General features: G+C 35.6%; 1 pseudogene; it reads right to left on the bottom strand.

The window, feature by feature from the left end:
• Window positions 1-10189: 10189 nt before the first annotated feature.
• LOC111885247 (LRR receptor-like serine/threonine-protein kinase FEI 1) lies at window positions 10190-14681 on the bottom strand (annotated as a pseudogene).
• Between the last annotated feature and the right edge of the window lie 379 nt (window positions 14682-15060).

Here is a 15060-nt window from a genome sequence, read left to right as displayed (position 1 = left end):
CACTCATTTCTCTCTAAAGTATCATCAAGAACACCGAGAACACACACTTGTTCTTGGTGACCGTGAACTCCCAAAGGCTTCCAAATTGTAAGAATTCTTCCATATTCTTGTTATACACTAGAAACTCTTGAAACCTAATGAAACAAACACCCTTTTAGAATAAATCAAAGACCAAAAATGAATGAACATCAAGAGTTTACGGCCGTAAACCCTTGCATGGCCATAAACCCTTTCATGGCCGTGAACACATCTTCCTTTTGCTATAAACTCCCTTTCATACAATCATATGTGATTGTAACACTTCCTTAAAAGTGTTTCCTAGACCCTAAGGTTGTTTACTTGCATGTTAGTTGTTTTAAACACTTATTACATGCCTATATATGCCTTATATGTCATTTAGGACTCGTTTGTGTCTCGGGAATTCATTCTTAGAACTCCTCATCCTTATACGAATCTTCAATTGAATCACCCACATAAGGTGAGTTCATACCCCTATAATCTATCTTTTAAATGTTTTAAATGCTTTTAAGCGGTGGAATACAAGTTGAACACAATGTTAAATGTGTAAATATTTATCTGTGATAACCATCACATTAAAGGATTGCTTATGCTTTTATAAGTGATCAAATCATTTCAAAAACTCTTTTAAAGTTATGTTACATAGTTGTTTATAAAACTCTATTTTAAAAGTACAATCATAACTCAGTAGGTAATCAAGTTTTTTCTACAAATCAGGGACAATACAAAACAAGCATACTAGTAAACTATAATAGGTATAGTTTAGGGGTTCAGAATATACAATAACAAGAACAGGGAGGAACATACAATAACAAGAACCAAAGGAACATACGATAACAAGAACAAGATAACAATAATGTGAAACCACTACTTCACGGCTTAACAGTATACTTGTGAGGTCGCGTTTTGTAACCAAAGTCTCTTGGACGGAGAGCGTGAGTTTGTGTATAGATCTATATAGGATTGACCATCCTACAACTTGTTGCTAGCTATAGTGGGACCTACAGGTCTACGGGTGACAAATGTCATACCATTTCGATGTCTTTGGAACGTCGTCTCTTATACTGGTCAATCAAGCGTGGTTACAACCATCTCACATTTTAACCTTAATTAACAAATTGGTTTTAAGGTAGTAAGTGCTTCAGTAATTACTTTATACAATATTACTGAATACTTTCAGTTTCCCATTACGTTTATATAGTGATCTCCTCACATAAAAGGTAATGAAAACTATTTTCTAGTAAAGATAGTCTTAGACTTGGGAAAACTTACATCATTACAAAAGACAAACAGAACAGTCGAGTCTTAGTACATTCAGTTAGAAGGGGACCTATAATGCTAACTTTATGATTCCTCAGTAGATACATCAGGGATATATTAATCAGGTTTGGTAGACAGTAGAATGTGTGCTTTCCGCTTCATTTCCTGTTCCTTGTTTGGTTGTGGGCTTAGAGCAGATTCACCCAGTCTAGTATCTATTCGATCTTATATATATACATATATATATATATATATATATATATATATATATATATATATTCCGTATACACCAAGTAATCATAAGGAGTACCAGGTATGGGTCAGGTCATAGTATACAAATTTAATATACCGTTTTCTAGTATAAAAACATACTTTTCAGATAGAACATTTCGTAGGCTAAACTAGAAACTTATTAGTAAAAGGGTTTAAGTCATTTTATTAAACAAGTATAACTTTAAGGACCTTTAGTGGTTAATTTTATAATACCTTAGTTTATACATCAGGGTTATATATAATTAATACCCGATAGGCAGTTTAATGTGTGTTTTTCGCCTTACTTCATGTTCCTTGTTTGATTGTGGGCTTAGGGTAGATTCACCCATTTAACTATCCGCTCAATATTAGATTATATATAGCTTGTATAAAGTAAGTGATTATAGAAAGAACTATTGTGGTTACCATTTTTACTAAAGGAAATATATGATTTTCTTAAAGAACGTTTTCATCAAATATAAAGAACTATTATAGCTAACTCCGTAAGTACGAAATGAATGCGCCAAGGTTATATATAGTGAAGATCTAACAAACCATAGGATGTGTGACTTTCGCCTCTTTCCCTGTTCCCTGTTTGGTTGTGGACTTAGGGTAGATTCGCACAATCGATTGTCTTTTTACTCGGAATTGCATATAATTTGTATCCATTTAATACTCATAGAAGGAATTGTAAACTCATTTTTACTTATCATTCATCACATCAGAGAATATATGATTTTTTGGAAGAATAGGCTTACTTTCATCACGTAAATGCTTATGAACTCACCAGCTTAAATGCTGATCTACTCTTTCAAAATAACTTGTATTCTCAGGAAACTAGTAGACAGGTACACGTACTGGGATTCAAAAGATGGAGTTTAGTAGCTTCATGTCTTGTTTTTTATTTACTTTTGGAATCTATCTTTTGTGAATCACTTACTTTGTAAACACTTTCATATTAATGCAATGGTTGTTGGTTACTTTGATTACTATGATGCATGTGTTGTGATACTAAACCTGATATCCTTCACCCCCGAGCATTTCTGCCGTTCCGGTTTGGGGGTGTGACAGGCAGAGTGCGGCAGGTTATGATGGATGAGGCCCACAAGTCGAGGTTCTCCATCCATCCTGGGGAGACGAAGACGTATCGAGATCTTCGCCCTGATTATTGGTTGCCCTACATGAAGTGGGACGTAGAATGGTATGTAGAGCGGTGCTTGACCTACAGGAAGGTCAAGGACGAGCACTAGAGACCACACGACAAGATGCAACCGTTAGTGGATTAGATTTGATATGGGTCGTCGTGGACCAGTTGACCAAGAGTGCACCTTTTATCCCGATCCGGGATAGTATATTGGCTGAGAAGCTAGCCCAGATTTATGTTCGGGAGGTAGTGGTGCGACATGGAGTGTCTATCTCAATGATGTCAGATCGGGATGTTTGTTTCACTTCCTAATTTTGGAAGCGATGTCACGAAGAGATGGGTACTTGTCTCCACTTCAACACTGCTTTCCACCCTCAGAAAGATGGATAGAGCGAGCGGAAGATTCAAACTCTTGAGGACATCTACGCGCATGTGTATTGGATTTCGGTGGCAGTTGGGATACATATGTTCCGTTAATGGAATTTTCATATAACAACTACCAATCTAACATAGATCGGCCTCCCTTTGAGATGCTCTACGAGGGGGAAGTGTAGTACACCCAATCTGTTAGGGCGAGGTCAGTCAGAGAGTCATGGGGAGTACTGAGGTAGTACTCAAGACCACTGAGAGGATCCAGTAGGTCCGGAGCAGGTAGAAAAACTATGACGATAAGCGTCTATCAAACTTGAAGTTTCAGGTGGGCAACATGGACCTTTCCAAGGTGTCACCTTGGAAAGGTTTCATCCGGTTCAAGAAGTGGGGCAAGCTGGGCCTAAGGTACATCAGTCCTTTCAGGTTTATAGCTCGGTTGGGCAAGGTGGCGTATCGATTGGATCTTCTAGTAGAGCTCAGCCAGATCTAGAGCACTTGTCATGTTTCCCAGCCGTAGAAGTGCCTAGTGGATGATATCATAGTCATGCCTCTAAAGGATATACAGGCTGATGACACCATAAACTACATCGAGAGACCAGTAGCTATTCTCGATAAGAAGACGAAGGAGCTGAGGAATAAGAGGGTTGATCTAGTGAAGGTGTAGTGATAGCACCGTAAGGGCTCATAGTGGACTTGGGAACCCGAGGAGGAGATGAGGCAGCACTACCCGGAGTTGTTTCCCGACACGGTAGACTTCGAGGACGAAGTCTAAGATAAGTAGGGAAGAATTGTAACGCCTGGTTCCTTGTATGTACTTTAAATAAAAATTTATTCACTGTTATATGAGAACTCGACGAGTAGGAGGCCCAAACTCGTCGAGTAGGGATTATTTTGGGACGCAGGTTCAGGAACTTACTCGACGAGTTGGGAGCCCCAACTCGACGAGTAGGAATGCCAGAGTGAAACCTTAATTTCATAGTTTTGCACCCAATTTAAGCATCTTAATCCTGTTATGCCAACCTCATTTACAGCCTCCAAGTCCCAAAACCCGAGCCTCGAAACCATAGAGCCTTGTGTGAGCTTGTGAGACCTTTTTAAGAGAAAAATTGTGTTTTTAAAGCTTGTGGAAGAAGAGGAAGCTAGAGGGATCAAGAGGAATAGAGTAGATCAACAAACTACACTTCATTTACAACATTTTTGGGTAAGCAAGTCTCAAACTTGCTCAATGATTCCTTAGATCTCTCTATTTCACTTTTATGGGGTTTTTGGCCCAAGAAAGTTAGCTTTTGGGAAATGAACGACCCAAGTGGGTATTCTCCCAGATCTAGGATCTTGAAGGGTTTTTATGGCATAAAGGTGAAAACTTTCTGCCATTAGAGCCCCCATGCAAGCTCTAAGATGTCATCTTGGCCTTTTAAGACCCAAAAGGCCATGCATGGAGGAAAAGGCAGAAGCTTTACGTGTTCAAATGATGTCTAAGGCATAGATCTCTGTTAATATGCTTTAGTTTAGAGTATGGATGACTTATGGACCAAGATCTAAGTCCTAAAGATTTAGGGTTTGAGCTAAACTCGTCAAATGGGGGTATTAGTGGGTAAAGTTGGAAACTTTACCCTTAAAAGGACGTTTTCTGTGTGTATGAGAAACAAGAAGCTTAGATCTAAAGAGTAGGGGCTTAATCCTTTAAGATGGCCCAAACAGATTGAGGAACTCGGCGAGTCTAGAGAGGAACTCGACGAGTTTTGTCGTTTTGTGCCGATTTTGCACTAGGTAGAACTCGACGAGTCTGTAAAGGGACTTGACGAATTGACTCGCCAAATCGTGACTATGAGTAGCCAGGGAACTCGGCGAGTCACGGGGATAACTCGACGAGTTGGATCGCGATTTCAGGGTTTTTGATTTATAGAACTCGGCGAGTTGAGTCAACCCAGAACGTTGACTTTGACCAGAATGTTGACTTTGACTAGGGGTAAAATGGTCATTTACCCTAAGAAGGATTATCAGATTTTGACTAAGTGTTATTGTGTTAATAATAGTCGAGGAGACATTGGAGCAACCGTTAGAAATTACTCATACAAGATTTCACAGCTATCTTACGAGGTGAGTTTTCCTTTAGTAGGAACGGGTCGAAGGCACCAATGTCGGCCCCTTTATGTATGATAACATATTCTAGACATAGGTCCGATGTCGGGGTTAGACCGATGTAGTTTATATGTTTCCGGACTTCGGTCCGATGTCGGGGAAAGCTAGAGGAATGTTTGTATGCTTGATGTCTTCGTGATTCTTGCATGTGTATGTTTCTATGTTCCAAGCTTCGGCCCAATGTCGGGGCAAACCCGAGGAATGTTTAGCTTATATGTTACGTGTTATATGTTCCGGGCATCGGTCCGATGTCAGGGAAAGCCCGAGGAATGTTTATATGTTTATGTTATGTGTTTATGTTATATGATTGTTGATATGTTATATGTATACCGGACTTCGGTCCGATGTCGGGTGTGGCCCGATGCCGAATTCGTCCGATGTCGTGCGGGGCCTGATGTAGCGGGACAGGACCATTGTATTTTATTATGTGACTATGTGTATGGTATGTGGTAGTTTGGGGAGACTCAATAAGCTTCGTGCTTACAGTTTTTAGTTTTGGTTTTACGTACTTCCGCTAGTAAGGGGAAGAGCTCATGATGACTGCATCGCACACACAACATCGTTTAGCCTGGGATGATTTACTCTGATACTTGGATATATGATTTTGATACAGTGATCGATATGATGTGTTGAGATATTTTCACTTATGTTTTTATGAGATGATTTGGATTACTATGGTTTATTTATAAATTAAAACGAAATTTTTGGACCGTATTTTTGGGATGTTACAAACTGAAATTCCGTCTTAAGCAGTTGTGAGAAAAGCAAACATTCTAGTTTCGTAGTAAATATTTCACTATTTCCAATAATATAAAGAACGTCCAAAACTGAGTCCTTATGCAAAAGATACGACCGTTTTAAGAAACCAAACCAATATAATATTGATTTTCTTAAAATTGCTAAAATTGTTTCTATCCGTTAAGGGACTTGTACACCTCAGATGGAAATTCTGAGAGCTTTTCTGAACTCAACCTACTTTCTATTATTTTATTTCATTTTTATCACCTTTAATCTCGATCAACATCAGATTCCTAAAATCTGTCAAATCTGAATCAGTTAATCACGAAAGCACCTCGTGTAGAGGCTCTAACCCTAACAATCTGCTCCAATCTCACCACCAAAATTCGATATGCACAACTAGAAGTGCTCAAACTCGAGAATGTAATAGAATAAAATCTATTAGGGATGGACAGACAACTCGACCTCAAGGAAAATGGAACATGATATTTCATGAACCGAATTTGGACCCAAAGTTTGGAAAAATCAGGAGTCTAATCTTAAATAAACCTCATAAATCGAGATATTCGGTACATCCCAGATCAGATAAGATGTATCGCGATCTCAAGAAGCTTTATTGGTGGCCCAACATGAAAGCATAGATTGCCATCCATGTCAGTGAATGCTTCACTTGCTCCAAAGTCAAAGCAGAGTACCAAAAACCATCAAGACTACTACAACAACCATCAATCCCGGTATAGAAATGGGAACAGATAACATGAACTTCATAAGGAAGTTGCCATTAACTTCTACTGGTTATGATACCATTTAGGTAATGGTTGACCGTTTAACCAAGTCCATCCATTTCCTAGCTATCAAAGAATCTGACAAGATGGAGAAACTCACCAGGGCCTATCTTAAGGAAATTGTCAAACTGCATAGTGTGCCAATATGTATCATCTCGAATTGAGATAGCAAATTCACTTCTAGATTTTGGCAATTATTGTAGATGTCCCTAGGAACTAAGCAAGGCATGAGTACTATAATCATCCATAAATAGATGGCCAGAGCGAATGAACGATAGAAACTCTGGAAGACATGTCCCGCGTTTGCGTAATAGTCTTTGGTTATGCATGTGATACTCACTTACCACTAGTTGAGTTTTCATATAACAATAATTATCACACTAGCATAAAGGTTGCTCCATTCGAGGCCTTGAACGGACGTAGATGTCGTTCTATGATATGTTGGGCAGAAGTTGGAGATACTTAACTGGCTATAAAGCATGTTGGAGATACTGTACACAATGGTCATGAGATCATTCAAGAAACAACATAAAAGATTTTTCAGAGAAAAGAACAACTGAAGGCCGCACGTAGTCGTCAAAAAAGCTATGATAACACAAGACGTAAACCATTAGCATTCAAAGTAGGAGACAGTGTCCTACTAAAGATCGTAGTATGGAAATGTTTCATTCGATTTGGAAAACGAGGTAAACTAAACAACCGTTACATCAAACCTTTTAAAATCCTAGCAAGGGTTTCTCTGGTGGCTTAAAAACTCAATTTACCTCAAGAACTCAATAAAGTTCACGATACCTTCCATGTGTGTAATCTCAAAAGGTGTCTCACTAAAATGAGAACCTTGTCTTTCCACTCGATGAGATCTAGGTCAACAATAAACTTCACTTCGTAAAGGAACTAGTAGAGATCATGGATCAAGAAATCAAAAGCCTCGAGCAAAGCCGCATACCTATAGTAAAATTCCGATGGAACTCTCATAGAGGGTCAGAGTTTAATTGGGAACTTGAGGACCAGATGAAACAAAAGTATCTACAACAGTTCAACAGTGCTCCCTCCACTAGTTGAATGAAATAATAGTAGAACAAAGTTGCCTAGAACATAATAATTTTGATACGAGATTCCCATAACGGGGAGGTAATGTGACATCCCGTAATTTAGGTCGAAGACTGTGGACGGTCAATTCACAGCAAATCTCTTTGTAATTTGACTCATTAAGTTTTAGTGCATCTTTTGTAAAATAAATGAGTTCATTAAAACTATTATGAGATCGCAGATGATATCCTATTTCCAAATATGTAAACTGGCAAACGAATCAAACAGCTCAAACTGCAACCCTAGTTAACGTGTCTAAAAAATGAAATTTCATATTAAGTAGTTGTGAACAAAGCGAACATTCTAGTCTCGGAGTACCCGGTTTCCAAAAATATAGAGAACGTCCAAAACGGAGTCAATATGCAAAAGATACGATCGTTTTAAGAAATCAGACAAATATAATATTGATTTTCTTAAAACTGCTAAAACCGTTTCTATCCGTTGAAGGAATTATACACATCAAATAGAAATTTTGAGAGTGTTTTTGAACTCATGCTGTTTTCTATTTCTTTATTTCATTTTATCACTTTTAATCTCGACGAAAATCAGATTCGTAAAATTTGTCGAATCTGAATCAGTTAATCACGAAACCTTAAACTACTGATTTCGACATGATTTTTATTATTGGTAATGTATTCCAAAAATGATGTAAGGTTCCAATACGATTAATGTGAATTTTAAAAATTGAAATGATGCAATATTTCTAAAATCATGTGCAACTATATATATAGTTGTATTAGACATGTTTTATGGTCAAATGCAAAAACGTGCTTACTAGAGTTTTTGTAAATTATAGAATGTGTCAATCATGTAATCACAATCACAATGTATATATGTTATGTAATTAAAATTTGATAACACTATATATATATATATATATATATATATATATATATATATATATATATATATATATATATATATATATATATATATATATATATATATATATATATGTGTGTATGTGTGTGTGAGGAGTGTATTTTCTTACAATTTAATATGTGTTTAGTATAGTTTTTTATAAACTATATTTTATAGTTGACAAATAAGCATCAAATAATCATGGTGTACATAAGATAATTAATTTTAAAAATTCTATAGCAGTATATACACAAGTTTATATATATATATATATATATATATATATATATATATATATATATATATATATATATATATATATATATATATATATATATATATATATATATATATATATATATATATATATATATATATATATATATATATATATGATTTCCAAGATCCAAAGCAGTATATACACAAGTTCATTTTTGTTCTTTCTACAAATCTTTTATGTTTTTACCCTTATGTATATTTTTCAAATTTGCAAAAAAAACCGTTAAGTTTACAAATCTGATATGTTTTTATCCTAATTATGTTTTCCAAATTTGACATGAAAATTCTTAAGTTTGTTAATTTTTGTCGTTCTTGTCTCTGGACATCTATTATTATAGGTAGCAAGGGCAAAAACGAAAAAAACTTGGCAAATTTTGGACATTAATAAACAAAAAATCGTCACAAGGATAAAACCAACAAAACCTAAAAAACTTAACGACTTTTATGTCAAAAGCCCAAAAAAAAAAAAAAAAATCTTAGAAGACTTCACGCTAACTTCCTACACTCGTAGCTTCTTTCTTCTTTCCCTGGAATCAAATAAGCAATACACAAACACTCACCTGAAATATGAACAATCAGTGATGCTAGTATTCTCCTGCCTTCTTCGTTGTTGTAGCCAAGAACACCCACCACTAGAGGAGTCGTTACCTGTGAAACCAAGAGGGCAACAACCCTCTTTCAAAACCATCCTTCCCATTGATTTAACAGCAAATCCCAAACACCATCGTTTCTTCTTCTTTTTCCTGTCAAATGAAGCAACCACAAAAACCCACTGATTCCTTCTTCCTTTCCTGCCAAACACCAAACGAACACCCCTTTTCCCCCATTGATTTAGTTTTTTTTTTTTAAAAAGAGAAAAAGAAAACGGGAAGCAACAGAGAGGCTGCCGGGGCAGCCCCCATCTGCTCACCTGTTTCCACCATTGACAACCAGCAGGCCCCATCTGCTCACCGTCGCTGATCTGTCGCAAACGTTAGACATGATTTTTTTCCGTAGCTAATCCTTTGCAAAATTCATACATTAATTTTTTTTTCCGTCGCTGATCCATCACAAGCTTTAGACATGATTTTTTTCCGTAGCTAATCCCTCGCAAAATTCATGCATTAAAATTTTTTTGTCACTAATCCGTCGCGAACTTGTAATATCATTTTTTTTATTATGATTCTAAAAGAAAAAAATACTACAATCATCAAATTATTATGCTAAAAAACATCAAATAATGATACAACCAAACATTACAATACCAAAACGATCAAAGTTTACCAAAGTATCATTCAAAAAAGATCCAAAAACAAAATTGTCCACATAACATCAAACTCCAATAGTTGAGAACATTTTAACACCAAGAAATCCAAAGTATGCAAAAGAGGTACAAATAGAAAAAAAAAAAAAAAAAGTTTAACCTTCAAAATAAGCATCGGGAAATGAGTTTTCACATAACATAACTTCAAAATAACATTTTAGTTGCTATCTTCATTTCATGTTCATCCAATCATCTTTGGTTCTCATTCCTATAAAACATTATTTAAAACAATCAAATACATCAAATACAAAACGCTAACAAGTCATTCAAAAACATCAAATACTAATGGTTAACATCATATTACCTCTAATTTTCAATTTCCCATCATATTTTGCAAGGCTGCATACATCTATTGCTGCAGCTTTGGCATCCATTTCCTCACGCATTTGTTGATGATTTCTCGTTGTCGATCTTCTGTTATTATATAATTCAACTGCAAGGGTAAAACTGTCATTTCACATGTATTTAGACAGAAAAATAAAACCCGACAGTTTGAAACTACAAGGGTAAAAAGTCATTTACCCATCCGACAATATTAAGGCCTTTCTCGATAAACTGTCTTCTCTGTTGCTCTACCACTCTGCATATACTCTACAAAAAAAAAAAAAAAACAAAAACAAAAACAAAACAAAACAAAATAGTAATTTCATTCATTTATTTCTTTACTTAGTAAGAAAAAAAAGTAATACCTGGAGCAAGATAGCCAAAAGTTCCAGCTACAATTGTTGTGATATGAGATTCTTCATCTTCCAAGAGTTTTGCAAGACCAAAATCAGAAACCCTTTTGTAGCTCCCATAATCACAGCATTAAGTCGAGCATCCCAACCTAAAAGCTCAGATTTTTTTGCAAAAAGAAAAAACATTTTTTCAAGAAAATGGAAATTGAAGAAAAAGGTGTTTGTAATGTTGATTTTTAATTTCTTACCACCAGATAAGTAATCATATATTAACAATTTTGAAGTTGGAGAGTTGCAATAGCCTCTTAGATTTACTAGATATCTGTGTTTAATGCTTCCAAGAATTTCAAGCTCTCTTTCAATGAATCGATCAAATCCTTCGTTTAATTTTACTATTCTTTTAATGCAAATACGTTTCCAATTCCATCATCCATTGATAGTTCCAAATCCTCCAGCTCCAGTTACATGTTATTCGTTTAAAGTTTCCAGCTTTTTTATAATATCTTTTGAAGGGTATGGTAAGTCTCCATGAAACATCACAATCGATGCACCTGAAGAACAAATAAAAAAAAAGATAGAAATTTAAGGGTGGATTCAAGAAATGGAAGTATATGATATCATCTTTAATTGTTATTAGAAATAGAAATAGAAATGAAATTCACCTCCACCAACATCTACTGCAAGACCTTTGGCATCATTTTTACCGAGTTTTTTTGTAAAGAAAACAACCCTAGAAACACATAAGTGCAACAAGAAGCAATGCCTCCCAGAGTTTTTCTTTACATTCTGGCTTCCTGTTTTTATAAAATGTACATTTATTAATTCTAAAACATAAAATGGTAAGTAATCTATTGATTTAAACAAGGAAAATGAATGTAATAGTGTAGTAGATAACATAGAGATATTAGTTTACGCAATAAGAAACTTTTATGTAATATTTTGTAGATTAAGAAGTAATTTTAGTAGAGTTTTTATGAAAATGTACAGAAACAGTTATCTTCAATATTTGGATGAAACTTTTAGGCAGTAGATTAGAAGAAAGATACAAGACTGTTTATAAATTTGGAATTTAAGGTAAAGGGTAGTTGGGTTAATTAAAGTCAACTAAACATAGTTTGACTGAAATTAAAAAGTTATAAAGAAAACCTGTAGGCTGTGAGCCTGTTGAACTTCCATCATCATCTTTACATAACTGATTAATAGGCTGTGAGCCTGTTGAACTTCCATCATCATCTTTACATAACTGATTAATATGCTTCCCACACAAGCCATGGTTTCCAAGAAAACTGCAAATAAGCAACAAACAATTACAATTTTCTCCTATAATGTGTATACACAATTATATAAGCAAGAAATGAGAGTCAAAACTCACGAGGCAGTTCCAAATTGGTCAAGAACACCATTAGATGGAATTGGCCCTGCTAGAAAATTGTTGGAGACATTGCTTCATGATATAACAGAGTCAACACAAAAGTCAACATACAAAAAAGTTTTAGAAAAAGTCAAAAGGGACTGAAGAATGACGAATGAAGATAAGCATATACTTACAAATTCAAAAGGCTCCTCAAATTCCCAAGTGATGTGGGAATTTTTCCACTCAAAGAGTTGCTAGAAACATCCTTGCATCATACACAAACAAACCCTAGTTTTAACTTTTAAGAAGAAGAAAAAAATTTATTTACTATGGACAATATTTAAGTAACTTACAATGTTTGAAGATTCAAAAGATTTCCTATTTCAGTAGGAATAAACCCACTTAAGTAATTATTCTGCATCATTTGAACATCTTTATTTTTACATTAATTGTGTTTTAGCAGATAACATCCCAATTTTTTTAGTACAGCTGGCATCTGTGGCAAACTGATACGAAGACCATACTAAATGGCTTCTCTTCTCTTACTCAAATCACAAACTCAAATGCTTCTGAAAATCATCAAGATGAACTTTATTTAACATGTGAAAGATGGTTCTGTGCTCAAAGATAATCCCTCGGTTGATAGTTTCAGGGTTTCCAAGCGATGAAAAATCTTTACAGGTACAAAGGGTATTATCGTCTTTTCACATGTTCCCTCTAGGAATTTATTTAACTTAACAATAACTTGTAGGAAGTTCGGCCAGTCAAGGAGGTCTGTCCTTTGCTGTTAAAAGCAATCCAGTCTCTCCTTCCATACTGTGAGTATCATTCACTATCATTTTGACCAAAATGCCCTCCCACTAGTTCCATTTAGGAAACAAAATTCCATAACTTTTGATCCTATAATCTTATTTCACAGATTCATCTTTTGGGGAACACCATTTGAAACTTTTGAATTTATAAAAAGGGCTTGCACGAAAGTGATGAAGATTTTAACTGCAATTCAGACAAGGCATGCGTATTCTTTTGGTGACCAAAATGTCCTCCCACTAGTCATGGATTTCTGCTTAAATAAAATAACAGATCTTGAACCAGAGATAATGTCATTTGATCAGTTTCTGATTCAATGCATGTCAATGGCAAAAATTGTTCTTGAATGCAAAGAATACAAACCAATCATGACTGGACGTGTGGTAAATGAGAAAGTAGTAACCCTTGAGCAAAGAAAGAAAAACATTTCTAGAGCTGTTGCAGGGGTACTTTCGTCTCTTTTGTCCAATGAAAGAGTTGTACTCTTGTTTAATGTATTGATAAGAAGGTAGGTGAAAATTTGTCCTTTTTACTGTTTTATAGGATGGAATTGGAGAAGGAATGGAATGACTTATTGACTCCATTCCATTGGAATGAAAGAAAGATATTTGTTTTGTAAAGATAATTGATTTCTGTGAAAGACTTTCAAGCAAAACCAAGCTTCCAAGATCCAAACAGCACTAGTGCTATATCAACCTTTGCAACTCATAGATTTATTTCCTGAGGGTAATATTGTCCAACTAACCCAAATTCGCCCTAACAACCACCTAAATTACCCAGCAACACTGCAACAGGGTCTGACCAAGCCATGAGTTCAGAGCCTCAATACAGTCAGGGAAGAGACAGAGAGAGGTGAGTGGACGCAGGTTTGGTAACAAAAAAAGGTACAATTATAATGAAAGAATTATTTAACGAGGGTATAATTGTCAATAAGTATAATTATAAGTGGATGAATAAAAATTTGTCTGTGGAAGAATCACCCCCCATTAGTACTTTGGTGAATATCATCAATCAACTAAACAAGAAAAAGGATATAAAAACCAAAATCATCCGTAAAGAACTCCTTATGTGTGATGGTTGAAAAATAACTAATCAGGTATAGCTTTTTTTGCTTCACCAAAAAATTAAACGGAAAATTAAAAGAAAGTCACTAAAAGAGGTTTTGTGATGCCTTTCAGGAAGTGGCACCTTCTTCTGCGGCACCCAAATTGTATTCATAGCAATTTGAACCAAAATTACCTCAAATTTAATCAAATTCCATCAATTGTAACATCAATTCACAGCAAGTACTATCATCTAACACATATAACACATAACAATGGCCTAAAATTATGCAATTCATCCACAAAAGTTCAAAATTACCTCAAAGTTATTCAAATTTGTAAGAATAAGAGCTTGAATGGGATGACCACCACAGTTTTCTAGCAACCAACAGATCAAACAGCGTTGGCACGAAATCACGAGTCAACGAGGAAGGGAGACAGACCGAGAGGAAAGCCACGCGGATGTTCTTTGGCGTTGCTTCAAGTAAACTTCAATGAGAGGCAATACAGGTAAGTGAGGCGACGCAGGTGACAGTGGTGGAGGTGATTTCCATGGTGGAGGATGCAATTGAGTCAACGCATTGCGATTTAGCGCTTTGGGAGGAAATCGTGCTTAGGGCTTTCAGACGGAATGAAATTAAAACGAATGAACGTAAAGAGAAAAGAGAGCGAAACGAGAAAAAAAAAGGCGTGGGCCTTTCAGCGATCGATTGACGAGGCCCAAGAAAAAAATCCCATGTTTTTAAAAAAATCCATGGCAGTTCCCTAGCTAAAAATCTTTAACTTGCGACGGATTAGCAAGGGATTTCTTTTTGTCGAAAAAGTTAGATCAATCCGTCTCTAAGCCCTCGCTGACCCATCACTAAATTTCTAAAATTAATTGAGTTGAAGGATTTTGTGAAATTTGTAGCTGATCGCTCGGAAAACATACGC

Source organism: Lactuca sativa, chromosome 5, assembly GCF_002870075.4.
Source record: "Lactuca sativa cultivar Salinas chromosome 5, Lsat_Salinas_v11, whole genome shotgun sequence".
NCBI classification, from domain to species: Eukaryota; Viridiplantae; Streptophyta; class Magnoliopsida; order Asterales; family Asteraceae; genus Lactuca; species Lactuca sativa.
This window is presented reverse-complemented; position numbering and strand designations above follow the sequence as displayed.